The sequence below is a fragment of the Arvicola amphibius genome, chromosome 3 (assembly GCF_903992535.2).
Source record: "Arvicola amphibius chromosome 3, mArvAmp1.2, whole genome shotgun sequence".
In the NCBI taxonomy this organism is placed as follows: Eukaryota; Metazoa; Chordata; class Mammalia; order Rodentia; family Cricetidae; genus Arvicola; species Arvicola amphibius.
Genome location: NC_052049.1, coordinates 141,652,254 through 141,669,260, shown reverse-complemented (window position 1 = coordinate 141,669,260; position 17,007 = coordinate 141,652,254). Strand labels below are relative to the sequence as shown.

Sequence of the window (17,007 nt, the reverse complement as noted above, 5' to 3'; positions counted from 1 at the left end):
CACTCTAACTTTGGCTGAAGAAGCATTCTCAGCAAGAAGCAGGCAAAGTGCTCTAAACACAAATGCCTTCCTGGAAGCAAGGTTGTGGCTTCTTTTTTCTTTCTTTCTTTTTGGCTTTGGTGGTTTTGAAAAAGGATCTCACTATACATCCCTGGCTGGCCTGGAACTCACCAAGCTAGCCTCAAATTCAATGAGAGCCACCTGCCTCTACCTCTCAAATGCTGGGATTAAAGGCCTGCACCATCACATCCCTCCAATGCTGGTGTGTGTGTGTGTGTGTGTGTGTGTGAAATTTTCTCCATTTCTGTCTTACACAGTTTGTGTCAGGATTAAGACATACTTAAAAACTTAATAGTTGGAGATTTGGAGAGATGGCTCCTCAATGATTAAAAGCACTGGCTGTCCTTGCAGAGGACTTGGGTTCAGTTCCCAGCACCCACATGGTGATTCACAACCATCTGTAACTCCAATTCCAGGAGGTCCAACACCCTTTTCTGGCCTCTGAAGGCACTGCACACACATGGTACATGGACATTTATGCAGGCACACACTCATTACAAATAAATAAATCTTTTAAGAAATTTTAATAGTTCAACAACATTAACCACTCTCCTCTACAAAGGCTAGTGCCAACTCTGTTTTCACACAGATTATCCTTTGCCCACTGTGAGAGCTCTGAAGGTGTGTGTGTATGTGCACGTGTGTGTGCGTGTGTGCGTGTGCTGCTTATCAAGAGTTGTGTGCCTAAGTTTTTCAGCTTACTGCATTTCCATTTATCTATTTTGTATGCATGTGTGTGCAAGTGTCTGTGTGGTTGCCCACACCACAGCCTCCACGTGGAGGAAGAGGAGAGCTTTAGAGAGTTGGTTCTCTTTTTCTACCGTGTAGGACTCAGGGATTGAACTCAGGGGGTCAGGCTTGGCAGCAGGCACCTTTGCCCACTGAGTCATCTCCTCAGCATCTTGTTTCTTCTTCGTTTTTAGGCAAGATGGTTTCTCTCACCGACTGGCCACTTACAGGTTTGACTCGGCTGGGTGGCCAGCAAACCCCGTCTTTGTTTTCTCAGTGCTGGGATTGTTACATATACCACACAGCACCTGGCTTGGTTGTTTGTTTGTTTTGTTTTGAAACAGGGTTTCTCTGTATAACAGCTGTCCTCGAATTCATGCTGTAGATCAGGCTGGCCTCAAACTCAAGAGATCTGCCTGCCTCTGCCTCCGAGTGTGGGAATTAAAGGCATATTCCACCATGCCCAGCAACGCATCTGGCTTTTTTATGTGGTTCTGGGGATTGAATTTAGGTCCTTATGTCTGTGCAGTAAGCACTTTAGGGATTGGGCATGTCCCTAGAACTGCCTGGGGTATTTATTGTAGTAAGAAATGGATAGACATATGAACTCACAAAGGACGCCAGACACCACACCTGAAGTCTGTTTTCAGTGCGTGTCTTACTGTCCTCCTTCATAGTGGTGCCAAGTCATTCAGTGCCCCACTGGGCTGCCAAATGACTCACTATGTCAATCCCATCTGAAAAATAAGGGCTCTTATCATTGAGTACATGAAACCCATTTCTGACCTCAAAGCTGAAGCAATTCACTATTCCATAGATGTTAACTGCGGTTCGCAGGAAGTTGCTCACATCTGAACTCCCCACATACACAAGGACAACGTTGCCATAGGAAAGGTTACAAAACTGGGGGGAGGGGAAGTAACAGAAATGATCACAAGTTGCTCAAAACCAACACACAGGCTGGCAGTCTTGAAGAGGCAGCCAAGCCACAGAAGCATCCAGGCGCCTGAGACTTAGCTTCGCTACAAAAAGACACCTATTTGCCTTCATATTTCTTCTGCTAGTTTCCCAGTCAGCACCCATGACCTCTCAGTACCTATAAGACCCCCGGAAGCCTGGAGGATGGTCTGTTCTAACCAGCTAGGGGAGGCGGCAGCTCCAGACATACATTCCCAAGTACGGTCTGATGACTAAGGGAAGATCCTTCTGGAACTTTGATGAAGACCCCAAGCTCCGAGCCCCACCCGGGCTTCTGAATGAGGATCCATCCCTTCCAGGGAGACCTAGAGAATTCTCCCTGGTGCTGAGACTTTGAGAGCCACTGTGCTAGGGAGACAAAGGATAGCCAAATGCAGAGGCATGACTGGGTGAGAAGTCTGTAGGTGAAGGCCATGTTCAACCTCTAGCACCCCCGGGTCCCGAATCTGTAAGACAGATCACAGTATCTACCCAGCAGGATGACTGGGAGAGCTAAACAGCAAGTAAGCGCTCCTGGCCCAGAGCCTCGCCCAGGGCAGGTGCTGGGCAGGAATTTCTGTGTTCTCCACCTGGTGTAGTATTCTAAGAAAAGATCCTAAGGACAGGTCAGGTTTTAAATAAGCATTCCAAAGCAAACCAGATGGCTTGCTTAATAAACTAGGGCTTCCAGGCTAGTGAGTCACCAAGTGTAGAAGCCAGGGTCAGCAGTGTTAAGGAACGATTGGGCTATGAACCGTAGACAGTCTTCTTCGGCTGTGCAGTCACCAGGGTACCAGGGTAGTTTTGAAATACAGGCTTGGGATGACCCAGCTTCAGATCCAGCAGGTCTAGGGTAGGGTTGTGAATTCGCCTTTCTAGCACATTCCCGGGTGGGGTTCACATTGCTGGGGTCAGACGAACACTTGGGTTTTCACCGCTGTGGAGGGCTTTACTCTACAGCCTAACTAGTCTAATACCTAATTCACAGGACACTGCGTACCAGAAAGGAAAGGTGTGCCTGTGGGCTTCCTGTTTGACACCAGCCTGGTTAGCGACAAGCAAGCAGAGCAAAAAGCAATGAGCCAACAATTTTTGAGGCTGCGTGTGCTGCCTCTGCCCTGAGAATCTCTCCCTTCCTTACTGTTTTCTGAATGAGGCAGGGTCGGGGCTCCATGTCCCCGGCTCATATTCTTTGAACCTTAAGTTAGTACCTCAGAGTAGAAGAGTGTATCAGTGGGTCCCAGAGCCTGCTGGGAAGTATTTTAACGAAAACCTGATTCCGTTGGGTTGGAGAGACAGTTTGGTGATGAAGAACATACACTGTTTTGCAGAGGACTGGGTTTCGTTCCCAGCACCCACACCTGATGGCATGCGTAATAAGATGAGGCTGCCATGGCAACAGATCACCACCTGTAAAAGCCAAGATCAGCAGTGTGAGGGGAAGCCTGGCTCACAACCCTCAGTAACTCCAGTCCTAGGGGATCCAATACTCTCTTCTGGTCTCCTGGCTTGGGCACTGGATAGACATGATGCCCATACATTCGTGCAGGCCAAACACTCATACACATTAAATAGACAAATAAAAAATCACCACTTCCTCAGACCTAACCTCACATCTAACAGATTACAATCTCCAAATGAGACACAAAGTATGCCGCTTCTTAACAACCGAAATGCCTCCCATGACTTAACACGCTAAACTGGTTCCCAGCAGCATCACGGCTCTGGGGGGTTTTGGTTCTCTATCCTTACATGAGTCAGTGTGTACAGCAGCCTTCTCTTTCTGTGTTTGCTTCCTAGAGAGGTGGTGGTAGTGGTTGTCACCGTTTAGGAGAAATACCTGCACTGGGGGTATTTTTTTAAGGGGACCTGGACGATAGCTCAGTGGTTCAGAGCACTGGTTGTTCTTACAGAGGACCTGGATTCAATTCCCTGAACCCATATATAACTCCAGTTTCGGGGGATCTAATGCTTGCTCTGACTTCCTGTGGACACAGGCTGAACATTCACACACATGAAAAGTAACAGAATCTGAAAAGGAAATTAGTCTCTTTAATAGTTTTATTTCCTGCCAGGCAGTGGTGGTGCACGCCTTTAATCCCAGTACTCAGGAGGCAGAAGCAGGCAGATCTTTGTGAGTTCGAGGCCAGGCTGGTCTGCAGAATGAGTTCCAGGATAGTCAGGGCTACACAGTGAAACCCTGTCTCACAAAACACAAACAGGAAAACAAAAACCAGTTCCATTTTCTATATACTAATAACCGGTATTTTGGATTTGATTTTTAAAGAAAGTTCAGGCACTACAGAGATGGCTCAGTGGTTAAGACACTTGCTGCTCTTGCAGAAGACCTAGATTTGATTCTCAGCACCCACATGTGGGCTCACAACCACCTTTAACACCAGATCCAGGATCTCTGACACCCTCTTCCGGCCTTTGAGGGCACCAGGCACGCAAGCGGTGCACAGACATTCATGCAGGCACTCGCACATAGCGTCAAACAACAACAAAAAAAAAATGTAGAAGAGGAAAACAGAAGCAGGCTTCTCCAGCTCCCTGTTTGTTCGCCTCTTCATTATTAACACTCACCATCTTCTAGGTAGGCAGCCACAGCTGCTCCCAGGGAGAATTGTGCTCACAGAGAGCGAATGTTAGCAGGAAGAGACAGGCCGAAAGCAAGATAAAGAAAAAACAAAATGATTTTAACTAGCAATTGATGTTATGGAGATAGACACACATGGACAGTGTGAAGTGGGCAGAGCTAACTCGTAAGAGAAGACCTCTGCAGGCTGACAGAAAATTCACCATGAAGGATCAATAGAGCCATCACGACAGACACCGCAAGTCTCCTGGGCAGCTTTAGTGTAAATCAAGACCATAATATACTTGGTCATTTCAGACAACTTCAAGGAAGATGCCTTAATGGTTAGTAAAATTCCATCTGAAGGTCGCTCTCGGGGTCCCACTGCTGGCCTTCTCCCCTCATTGGAGTTCACTTCCCAGCATACCCGGAAGTAAAGACGGGGGAACCGAAAATAATTCAAGGTCATCCTTAGCTATATAGGGATTTCTAGGACAGTTAGGGGCACATGATAGTCCATCTCTAAATATACATACATACATACATACATACATACATACATACATACATACGTAATAAATGTCACTTCTTCAAAGCACTCAAACAGCCTAATTTTGAACTGCCTGATGAAATATCAGCCTAGAGACGGCAAAAAGTTCCTCCCAGAACCCTCCCTGCTATCAATCACTCAGTAGTATGAGACCTAGCTTCCAGACCTAGGAGGTTGAGGGGAAACCACATGACTTCCAAGGCCCCTTCCAACCAGATCTAAAGTTACACAATTCTGTCAGTGTAACCAACGAGATTTCCTTATCTGGGCGGCAAAATGAGTTGCCGACTTAGGAGAGGTTTCCATTCCTGACTCTCAAATGCAGAAAGACTCTCAGAAGGCGGAATCAAAGAAGATACTGCACAGCCTTGCTATTTCCTTGGTACCCGTGGCACGAAACTATAGGAGTCTGCTGGGAATTCAGGAAGCACAGGCCCAGGTGAGCTGAATGAAGGCTAGAGGTGCCCACAGGCTTTGTATGCCGAGGTCCTTGGCACCATTTGATTATATGCCCTTTGGGGTCACACAAATAGGCATTTCCGTCCAGCCTCTAGCTAGGCCACAGGTCTACCCTTCTCATGAAGTCAACCTGATCCTCAATAAGGACATCATTAGTCCCGGAGGGCAGGGTTCTCAGACCCCACTACTCAGCAGCAACCTTGTAGGAATTAAAAGCATATATATGCATTGTCTTAGTCAGTATTATTGCTGTGAAGAGTCACTGTCACCATGACAACCTCCCCCCCACACACACACATAGGGTTTCTCTGTGTAGCTTTGGAGCCTGTCCTGGAACTTACTCTGTAGAACAGGCCTTAACTCACAGAGATTCTCCCGCCTCTGCCTCCCAAGTACTGGTATTAAAGACTTCTGCCACCACCATGCCTGGCCCTCCAATGATAACTCTTATAAAAGAAAACATTTAATTGGGGGCTGACTTACAGCTTCAGAGGTTTAGTCCATTATCATCATGTCAGGGAGTATGGTGGCACACATGGTATAGGAGCAATAGCTGAGAGTTACAGCGAGAACGAGAGCCAGAGTGAGAGAGAGGAGAGAGAGGGGGGTTGGGCTAGCACAGGCTTTTGAAACCTCAAAGCCTACCTCCAGTGGTATACTTCCTTCAACAAGGCCACGCCCACTCCAACAAGGCCACACCCCCAATCCTCCTACTCTTTCTCAAACAGTGCCATTCCCTGATGACTAAGGATTCAAATATATGAGCCTACGGGGGGGGGGGGGGGCATTCTTATTCAAACCACCACAAGCATAGATGGGAGCCTTAACTCCATCTTTAACATATGAGACTTGGGTAAGGGAAAAATTGGCAAAATTAGATACAGTTAACTTTTCACAATGGAGGAGACGTCTCACTCAGGAAGCTGCAAGTCAAAGAGACTCAGTGATTTTGAGGCGGGGTTTCTCAGCTTCACTACTGTCTACATTTGGCCCGGCTAACCCACCGTTTCCCTGTGCACTGGTTGTTCAGTAGCATTCTGGTCAGTACCAATGCAACCCCAACCGTAGCTGTCCATCTTTGTGGCGCCCAAAAATGTCTCTATAACCCTAGCACTTCAAAGGCAGAGGCAAGGGAAACACAATGGTGGGATGATGACCCCTGTGAAAGCTGCTAGTGCGATGCCCAGAAACTGATCACCAGCGACGTGGGAGCTAAAAGCATCCCAATGATCCCTGCAGTGCTGGCTCTTTCAAGCATGTGACCTGGGACACAGAGATGAGTCAGTTTGCCAAAGACACCACAGTCTACTTTATGTTCTCATACAGAGTAAAGAAGGTTAATGAAGGGTTATCCTGGTCTCTAGGAAGATAAGATTAGCTCAGAACAACCAGCAGCCTGCTTGGCCACCCAGGGTCCTCTCAGGCTCTCTTCAGGGGCTGCACTCATTCTGGGCATCACAACTGTATAAGTAAGATGTGAAAGGAAGTCCGACAGTGGTGGCGCACGCCTTTAATCCCAGCACTCTGGAGACAGAGGCAGGCGGATCTCTGAGTTCGAGGCCAGCCTGGTCTACAGAGTGAGTTCCAGAACATCTAGGATGACACAGAGAAACCTTGTCTCATAAAAAACAAACAAAAAAGCCAAACAAACAAAAAACATGGAATGAAAATTAATAAACACAGTTAGAAATAAAGAAACCCTGCCCACAACTATGGGTTAATATTTTTAGATTATTTTCCTATATTTCTTCTATTGTGCTATTTTTAATTATCTTACATAGGACAAAGGAAGTAGTTCAGTTGGTTAAGTGCTCACCTGAGACACATGAAACCCTGGATTCAATCCCCAGCACCACATAAACCAAGAATGGGGTCTCAGGCCTGTAATCCTAGCGCTTAGAAGTGGGAGGCAGGATGATCGGAGGTCAAAAGTTGTCTCAGCTACATAATAAGTACATGCCAGCCTGAGCTACAGGACACTCTGTCTCAAACAAACACACAATTCTTAGGTCACCCAAATGAGCAGAAAGAGGTTAATGCATGCTGGGCAAGCCCATAATGACCGGCATCCCCAGCCACAAGTGAGAGATTTCTATCTATGCATCTGTACAGATTGAAGCTGTACATCTCACATCCCTATGATAGGATAATGCAAGAATTAAAGAGCTCTATTATGTCTAACCGGGCAATTGATACCTTGTCTTCACCTTTAGTGACACAAATACACAGAAGATTAGCGCATGGTAACACCCAGATGATCTACCATCCGCCCATGCGGCGGGACAAACCGCAGCAAACAAGATAGAGCAGACTTTTCCGTCTCTTGGCAACCGATTTTATTGTGCTTTGACCTGGCAGCTGGTAAGGCTTAATATGAATTAACCATCCAGGTTGTGAAAAAAAAATCAGGGGCTTTGAAATATGGTTTTCCTAGTGGCAGATAAAAACATGTTCATTTACAGGATTGCCTGCCTTCCTTCCTTCCTTCCTTCCCTCCTTCCTTCCTTCCTTCCTTCCTTCCTCCCTCCCTTCCTCCCTTCCTTCCTTCCTTCCTTTAAAAATTTTAGATTTTCTCCCCTACTTTATGTGTATGGGGATTCTGCTTGTGTGTATGTCATTCATGCCCATAGAAGTGAGAAGGAGGTACTGGATTCCCCTGGAACTGGAGCTACAGATTTTCTTTCAAATGTTTAAAATGTATTGTATGTGTATGAGTGTTTTGTCTGCGTGAAACCACATGCACTCCTCTTACCTGGAGAGGTCAAAAGGGGATTGGATCCCCTGTGACTAGAACTATGGATGGTTGTGAGCTACTGTGTGGATGGTGGGAACCAAATCCAGGTCCTTGGGGACAGCAGCGAGGCCATCGCACCCCACCCTCTGCACAATTTCCTGAGACAGGCGTTGTGCCACAGGCCCTGGATCTAGCTCTGGCTCCACCCCAGAGTCTATGTAACTTGGACAGACTTAGCCTCTCTAGGAGGGGATCTCCTTTACAATGAAAGCCTAGAGTGAAACCAGTGGTTCTCTGACTTGCTTTTAGCTCTGGTGCCATTAACAAATTCTGTGCGGAGACACACAGCCACCGAGCCAGAGCTCAGCCGTTCTTTGGATTTGGACAAGCATTTCCTGTGTATGAGCATGATCTCTAACTAGAATGGTTTAGGTTTGTAGTTTGGAATGGGGTGTGATGGTGTGCACTGCAATCAAGAGGCAGAGCCAGGGTGGCCAAGAGCTAGCTTGTTACATTGAGACCCTGACTCAAAAGGGGGACAAAATTAAAGGAAAAAAGAAATTTTTAATGGTTTTTATTTGGTAAATCTGGAACCCCATCCTCAAATTCGAATTTCACATGGGCTTGGTAACACATACCCATAATCCTAGCAGAATGCAGACAACCAGAAGTTCCAGGGCATCCTCAGCTACACTGTGAGTTCCATGTTATCCTGACATACATGAGATCCAATTAGATAGAAAGAGAGAGAGCAGGGAAGAAAGAGGGGAAGAAGGGAGGAAGGAAATTCCAATTTCTTTTAGGCCAGATGCTCAATTTTAATTGGCAATAAATACAATGCATTATTGGATCCCAATCATAGAGGACAACTGATGGGCGCACCCCTGGGTCCCCACTCTGGAAGGTCCTAGCCAGCTAGATGCTCACCATTTCCGTCCCTCAAACCAGGATTTCATGTTCACTAAAAGCTTTTATCTTAGCTTCCAGTGCCTGCTCTCAGAATAATCAGTTTAAGGGAAGCCAGACCATCAACTCAAATTTCCTGATCACCAGGCAGAGGAGCAAACACAATCCAAGCAAATCTCACAGGGCATAGAGAGTGGATGCATACAAAGGCAAGAGCTACTTTATCAAGAGCCAATAACACAAGGGCAAGAGGGTTTTCTTCTCAGGGGCTCAGACTTTACCCTGCAAGCCCTGTTTTTCCCGATCTATTTTATTTGGGAAATGCATTATGTGTGTGTGTTCAAATACTCCATACTGTGTGAAATAATTCCTAACACATAAAACACATAAAATTAGTTATCATGCTTTCTAGGCCGAATTAATTCAATTCTCACTGGGAAGTCTCACAATTCCTCATTCAGTGGGAGGCCCCATTCAGTGGGAGGCAGTGGGCAGCAGGAAGAAATGAAGGTCTATAAGAAGATGCTTTGCTAGGAAAAGTATGGGCTTCACCAGTACTTCTCAACCTGTAGGTCGAACAACCTTTTCACAGGGATTGCCTAAAACCAGCAGAAAACACAGATATTTGCATTGCAATTTGTTCTGGTGAAAGCTCTACCTGAGTCCCTGGCACCTATATATCCAAAGAGTCTGGGATGATTAAGTGGAAGCCCCAACTCACTCTCTCTCTCTCTCTCTCTCTCTCTCTCTCTCTCTCTCTCTCTCTCTCTCTCTCTCTCCAGACCCTGCCCCTTCAGAAAGTCTGCCAGGCTGCTCAGAAAGCCCACAGGGCTGCTCAAGATCCTACAAGATGTTCTCTGACCTCCCATACACTTCCTACACAAATGATAAATAAATGCAATATTTTTAAAAGATTTATTTTTATTTCCTGTGTATGTGTTTTGCCTGCATGTATGTACATGTGACACAAGAGTGCATTGCTCTCGGAGGCCAGAAGAGGGCACCAGGTCCCCTGGATCTGGAATTACTGACAGTTAATGAGCTGTCATGTGGGTACTAGGAACCAAACCCAGGTCCTCTGCAAAAGCAAGTACTCTTAGCCACTAGTCAATCTGATTCAGGAAATGTAACTATTAGAAGGTTTATTTATTTATTTTAATTACGTGTGTGTGTGTGTGAGTGTGTGTGTGAGTGTGTATGTGTGTGTGTACATGAGTACAGTGCTGGCAGAAGCCAGAAGAGGGCATTGGATTCTCTGAAGCTGGAGTTAAAAACAGCTGTGAGTGGCCTGATGCGGGCGTTGGGAATCACACTTGGGTCCTCAGGAAGAGCAATCTGTGCTCTAAACTGCTGAGCCATTTCTCTGTCCACTTAAAATGTTTGTAAACAAAAAAAAATTAGTTATACTCAAGGTAGACTCAGGAACGTTTGCTCAGGTTGGGTATGGGACATGAAAGGAAGAAGGGACTTGAGGGCAGTTCCAGGTTAGTTAGTGCGAGTGTCTCTCCACTAAGATGGGTGTGGGCAATATTATACAGGCCCTCCATTGTATGGCCAAGCTTACAGGACAGCTCATGCCTGGCCACACAGAAGGTGGTCACATAGCCTTCCAGACAGGATGTTGCCATTCTAAAAGGATCAGGATATGCCAATATCATTCTGCTCCGTTCTTTGTAATTATGGAGATTGCCTGGGAAAAGGTGCTAATCCAGGCTATGTGACAGAGCAGCCATAGCTGCAGATGTGACTTTAGTCCCACTACCCCAGAAACAAAATGCCAATAAACTTCCCCCTCAGTTTACCTTTTGATATAAAAGCTGTTTGGATAATAAATGTGGGTGATCTTCAGGATTTGAATGAACCCTGAGACTCCCTCTTGATATTACCATGTGAATTGTGTCCCAATTATTCCCACACCTCCACACTGGTTAGAGAGATAATAATGTTGGGACTGGACCCTGACAGATGGGGAAAGCAAAGGGAGGCAGGTATCAAGAAAGGAAGTGCAAAGTCTGCTTCCCAGAGACACCTGCCCACTTCAAAACATCTGCATTACATTTGTTCGAAAGCCAAGGCAACAGAAATGAGAAGCTGGCCTTAGTTTCCACAGAGATACAAGGGACTCTCCACAGCCAAGAGCAACCATAAAACAGGAGGGCAAAGCTGGAGGCCTGGCATGCTCTAACTTCAAAACTCCATGGGCTCAATCATCCAGACAGGGTGCCACCACTGTAATAACAGGCAGGCATACAGTACATAGAAGACTACAAATCCGGACACAAACTCCACGTCTGTATCGGATTTATTTTCAACAGAGGTGCCAAAGGCCAAAATTCAAGGGTCAACAAACAGTCTTGTCAACAAGCACTCCTGGGAAAAGTGAATATCCACATTTGAGGAGATAGTTAGACCCCCTACCCCACACCACACACAAAATTAACTTAAAATTAACCAAAGAATGAAATAGAGCAGTTAAAACTATAAGAATTCTGGGTATACCAAAAAAAAAACCATAAGCACAAATATTCATGACCTCAAACAAACAGCCTGCCGGGCATGGTGGCACACAGCTATAGTGCCGGGCATGGTGGCACACAGCTATAGTGCCGGGCATGGTGGCACACAGCTATAGTGCCGGGCATGGTGGCACACAGCTATAGTGCTGGGCATGGTGGCACACAGCTATAGTGCCGTATAGTGCCGGGCATGGTGGCACACAGCTATAGTGCCGGGCATGGTGGCACACAGCTATCATCCCAGCACTTCCTAGGCTGAAGCAGGGTTGTCACCAGTTCAAGGCCAGCCTGGGTATGAGAGTCAGACCTTGTCTCATAAAATCAAAACCAAAAAAATGACTGGGGAGATGGCTCCATGGGCAAAGTACTTTCTGTGCAGGCAGAAGAGTCTGCTTTGAGGTCCCCAAAACCCACACTGGGGTGTAAAGGTACAGGTATATGATCCAGATGCTTGGGGATGGAGAGGAGGACCCCTGGGACTTACTGACCAACCGGTCCAGACAAGGAGCTCCAGGTTCAGTGAGAAACCTGTCTCAACAAAAGTAAGGTGGCCAGGCCTTTAATCTTAGCACTCAGGAGGCAGAAGCAGGAAGATCTCTGTGAGCTGAAGGTCAGTCTGGTCTATGTAGTATATTCCAGGCCAACCAGAGCTACACAGTGAGACTCCCATCTTAAAAACAAAAGACAAACATACATACATACATACACAGACACACACAGAGTGGCTAGTAATGGAGGAGGAAGACAGTCAACATTGACTTCTGTCCTATAAATTCACATGTATGGGTTTTCATACACACACTCACACACACAAATTTGTCAAAAATAAATACACAAAAATTATGACAGGTTATGGAAAGGAAACAGGGGATAGGGTGAGGGGAGGGAGGGAGACCAAGGGAAAATACAGAAAACAATTCTCATTCAGGTGTTGTTCAGCATTGCTGTATGCTTTTTACTTCTTTTTTCTTTCCTTCCTTCTTCCCTTCCTTCCTCCACTGTAGCTTTGGACCCTGTCCTGGAACTAGTTCTTGTAGACCAAGTTGGTCTTGAACTCAGAGATCCGCCTGCCTCTGCCTCCCAAGTGCTGGGATTAAAGGCTGGATTAATTGTCACCACTGCCCAGCTCTTTTTTCCCCCCTAGTGGTTTTATTTTTTGAGACAGGTCTCCTGTAACCCAGGCTGGACTCAAGCTGACAACGTAGCAAAGGCTGACCTTGACCCTTGAATCCTTCTCTGTCCACCTTCCAAATGTGAGGATTACCTTTCCCACGCTGTTTTCACACTCCAGAAAGCTTTAAAGAAATGATTAAAAAATGCCTCCTGCCACCCTCAGGCAGCGGGGCTGAACAGCTAACTGGAACAGCTGTTAGCCCTTGGGCTTATAAAAGAAACCTGTGGGGAACACTCCAGGGAACAGCGGGTTGCAAAGGTTGCGTTGCTGAGGAGATCTCAAGATCGCCTACATTTCAGACCTGAATTTCTAAATCGGTACCCAGCTGCTGGGCAGAGACCCGGCCTTGACAACGTGACCAAAATGTGTCATCGCATTAATTCTACCTCCATTAGGGTAACTCTACGACCTAGCTGACAGGCTGGGTTTTCTGAATTACAGCAAAAGGGAGAGCCCTTTCTCTTCTGCAAGCAGCGGGACTCTAAAGACTTTAAAGTCAAAACCCAAGCGAGGGAACAAGAGCCGGGCGGAGTGGACCTTCCTTTCCTTACCTCCGTATGGGGACTCTGACACTTAGATTTCACTTGGGGAAACCTTGAACCCCAACCCCTGGAACCTAACAGGACCAGCATCCCGTCAGAAGATCCTCTGTCCCCTGGTCGCCCCAGGGCCAGTTCGATCGCCTGCAACCTGCCGGACCGAGGACAGAGAGCACTCACCCGGTTCGGTGCTCTGGGTTTCGGTGCTGTCCCCGCGGCGTTCAGTCCCTGCAGTGCTGAGTCCTCGAGGTACTGCGTCCCCGTAGTGTTCAATCCCTTAGGCACTCCCTTCCAAACGGAGCTTGGGACCCCAAATGACTGGCCTTTTTTGGGTGCTTGGCGGTTTTTTCCGTCCGGCCCCACATCACTTCCCGTGAAGGAGAGCGCGGCGGGGGCGGGCCCTGCGCGGCCTCCGCCTCCGCCTCTTGTCACCTGCCCGCAGGCCCCCTGCCACAGAAACGACCTCTTGCCTCGCCGGGCCCGGAACAGGTCTCCTTGCCCTGCTGAGGAAGGTGCGGGAACCACAGGGGGTGGTTTTCGTTTTGAGACCCAAAGTACCATTTACAAAAAGGTCAAACTGCCCCAGGATCCTGGCGAGGCGAGCCATGCCCTGGTACCTACAAAGGTCTGTTCTAAAAACCCTTTCCTGGCTGTGCATCCTTGCTGGGGACAGTCTGGGCATGGCCTGCGGGGGGCGGGGGGAGGGGTCCTGGATATGACAGCGAGAAAAATAAGGTAAGATTCAGGCAGGAAAAAAAAAAAAAACACCATTCTGGGAGGTAAAGGCAGCGAACACAGTCTAATTCTGCTTACAGTCAGCCTGAATTCCTAAAACACTGAGAGGACAGTTATACACAGCAAGAGAAATCGTGGGGAGGCGTAACATACGAAGACAGGGTTAGGAGCAACCTGTGAGCCTCTGCTGCCTCCCAGCGGCCTCTTCACGATGCCCAGGGTTTTCTTTGAGGAGCTTGGATGCTAACCCAGGGATGAGATTATTCTCCAAATCCATCCAAAGATGGCTCGGAGCTTTCCACACTGGCATTTGGGCCTGCCCCTTTGTGCTTTCAGAATTCCACATCCGAGAGAAGCAAAATGCCAGGAAGCCTGAGTTCAGCTCCTGTCCATGCAGCTGTCTATCCGAGAGGCCTCCCCCAACAACCTCCAGCAGTCCCATTCCTGCCCACCAGTCCACCCTCCTGCTGCTGCTACTGGGACTGCATCACAGTGCGGTCAGTTTCTCAACTATGTCCAATGAGCTTTCTGAGGACGGCAGCTCCTGGAGCCACCCATGCTTCTGTAAGCAATCCCAATAAACTCACTGGCTTCACCAAGCTGGCCCTGAACAGAATCTTTCCTATCCTTTCCTCTCAGTCTAGGGCGAACAGAAACAGACTCCTCAGGAAAAGTCAGGCAATTGTCTTCCCTCAGGAACTAGCTCTTAAGGAGCTACCATCTTTCAATATCAACACACTGGGGACCAAACACCCCACACACAAACTTTGGGGGACAGGCTGTGAACTATATTAGGGAACAACACAGTGACTGCTGATGGTACATCCATGTGGAATACCCACCTTCAGCGTTCTCCACGACTTGGTGTTTACAGACAGGTACTGTGGCCATTCATCACCTGAGGCACTTCAAGGCACATAGGCTGCAACAGTGGACTAGGTTAAGTTGCTCCTGGCCCCTAGAACTTACTTGTAAGACTAATGCTTAAGTAGACTTCAGCAACATCCAGTAAGGACCTCAATAAGGAAAGTAAAGGATGTCATTGGTAGATGGACAAAGTGGAAGGTGCCTGCATCCCAGCCACTGGGGGGGGGTGTAAATGGGGAGGGGACTCAAGCAGGAATATCACTTGATCCCAGGGTCTGAAGTCAGCTTGGGCAACACGGTGGGACCTTCTCTACAAAATAAGTAAGTGTCTGAACACATACAAGTAACACCAAATCAAGGCAAGTGACGTGAGTCTGGAAAAGGGGTGAAGGCAAGAGATTCCAGAAAGGGCAGATGGACCTGGAAGACAAACAGCAGCGCCCAGGCTGTGTAGCTGAGGATGACCTTGAACTTCTGATTCTCTTGCTTCCACCTGAGTGCTGGGTCTGCACAACAGCATCACTACACCTAGGTTTGAGGTCCTGGGCATGAAACCTAGGGCTTCACAAATGCCAGGCAAACGCCCTACCAACTGAGCCCTTCCAAACGGAGGTCAGAGGTGGTTTAATTTGGGTTAATGCATGAGGCAGCACTATTATTCATTGGATCTAACAGGATCGTGTATTTCTATCCATTGTCCTGCGACTTGAGTATGCATCTAGTCCCAAGAGTCCATGTCTCTACCTTGTCTGAGGTCACGTGATAATGAAAAATTATTACCAATAATGAAATGATGTGCCATTTGTCAAACAGAAGCTCACAATTCCTAGTCCTGAGTCAGTCTGTCTCTCTCTTGTCATAACCCAGATAAAGCCTGTTCCATGAGCCTGGGTCCCAGAATGAAAAGACACACATAACCAAATGCCAGTACACCCAGAGCTTCTGTCAAGAAGAATCTTGATACCTGAAAAAAAAAAACATTTTAAACTATACATAAATTCAATCCCAGCAGGATGACAAGTTTGAAGTCAACTGGAGCTCAGTCATGAGTTTATGCCATCCTGGATTACATGGCAAGAATTAAAAAAATAAGAAAGCCAACCCTGACGGCACAGGCCTGTAGTTCCAACTACTCTATAAACTAAGGAAGGATAGTCACAAGTTCAAGCCCTGTCTTGGCTACTGAGTGAATTCAATGTGAATTTAAAAAGCAGGAGCTGACAAGACGGCTCTGCGGTTGAGAGCACTGGCTACTCTTTCAAGGGATGGAGGTTTAGCTGCCACACCCACACGGCAGCTCACAACCATCTCTAACTGGGATGTATAGGTCAGTGGGCGCACACTTAGATAGCGTCAGGAAGCCCTGGATTCAGTCTGCAAAACTGGAAAACTCTAACAGGCAGAACTCTCACATTTGTGTGTATTGTACAAGAAAAGGGGAATTTTTTTAAAAAAAAAGTATTTATGTATATCAATGTTTTGTCTGCGTGTACATCTATCTGCACACCGGAAGAGCACACAGACCCTATGCGACTACGGTTATAGACGGTTGTGAACCACCAACTGGGTGCTGGGAAGTCAAAACCTCTGGAAGAGCAGCCAGCGCTCTTAAGTGCTGAGCCATCTCTCCAGCCCAGAAAAAAAATACACACTAAACTATTAAGCATACTTAATTCACTTATGAAATAGGAAATTATGCCCTGTCCTGAGAAGACCTAAAATTGCAAATAAATAAGTGAACACTAAAGCGGAACATCTCGGGGCTGGAGAGATGGCTCGGCACTCAAGAGCACATTTGCTCTGACAGAGAACCTGGATTAAAGTCCCAGGACCCACAAGCAGCTCACAACCACCTGTAACTCCAGCTATAGGAGATTCAACAATTTTTGCCTCCAGAGGCTTTTGCGCTCCTGTGTGTATAACCCACATGAAGCACACATAATTATTTTAATTTTAAAAGTATTTTTTAAATTTTATTGATTTTTTATTGAGCTCTATCTACATTTTTCTCTGCTCTCCTCCCTGCCCCTCCCCTCCCCTTCAACCCTCTCCCAAGGCCCCTGTGTTCCCAATTTACTCAGGAAATCTTGTCTTTTTCTACTACCCATGTAGATTAGATCTATGTATGTCTCTCTTAGGGTCCTCATTGTTGTCTAGGTTCTCTGGGATTGTGATTTGTAGGCTGGTTTTCTTTGCTTTATGT

The 17,007-nt window shown here is 47.0% G+C and overlaps 1 protein-coding gene across 1 annotated transcript in view; it reads right to left on the bottom strand.

Moving 5' to 3' along the window:
• The window catches only part of Rab27a (RAB27A, member RAS oncogene family), a 50,189-nt gene extending 36,599 nt beyond the window's left edge, over positions 1–13,590 (bottom strand). Inside the window, exon 1 of the mRNA XM_038322032.1 lies at positions 13,383–13,590. The gene's annotated coding sequence lies outside the window, so the exon portion shown is untranslated. The remainder of the gene's footprint in view (positions 1–13,382) is intronic.
• Between the last annotated feature and the right edge of the window lie 3,417 nt (positions 13,591–17,007).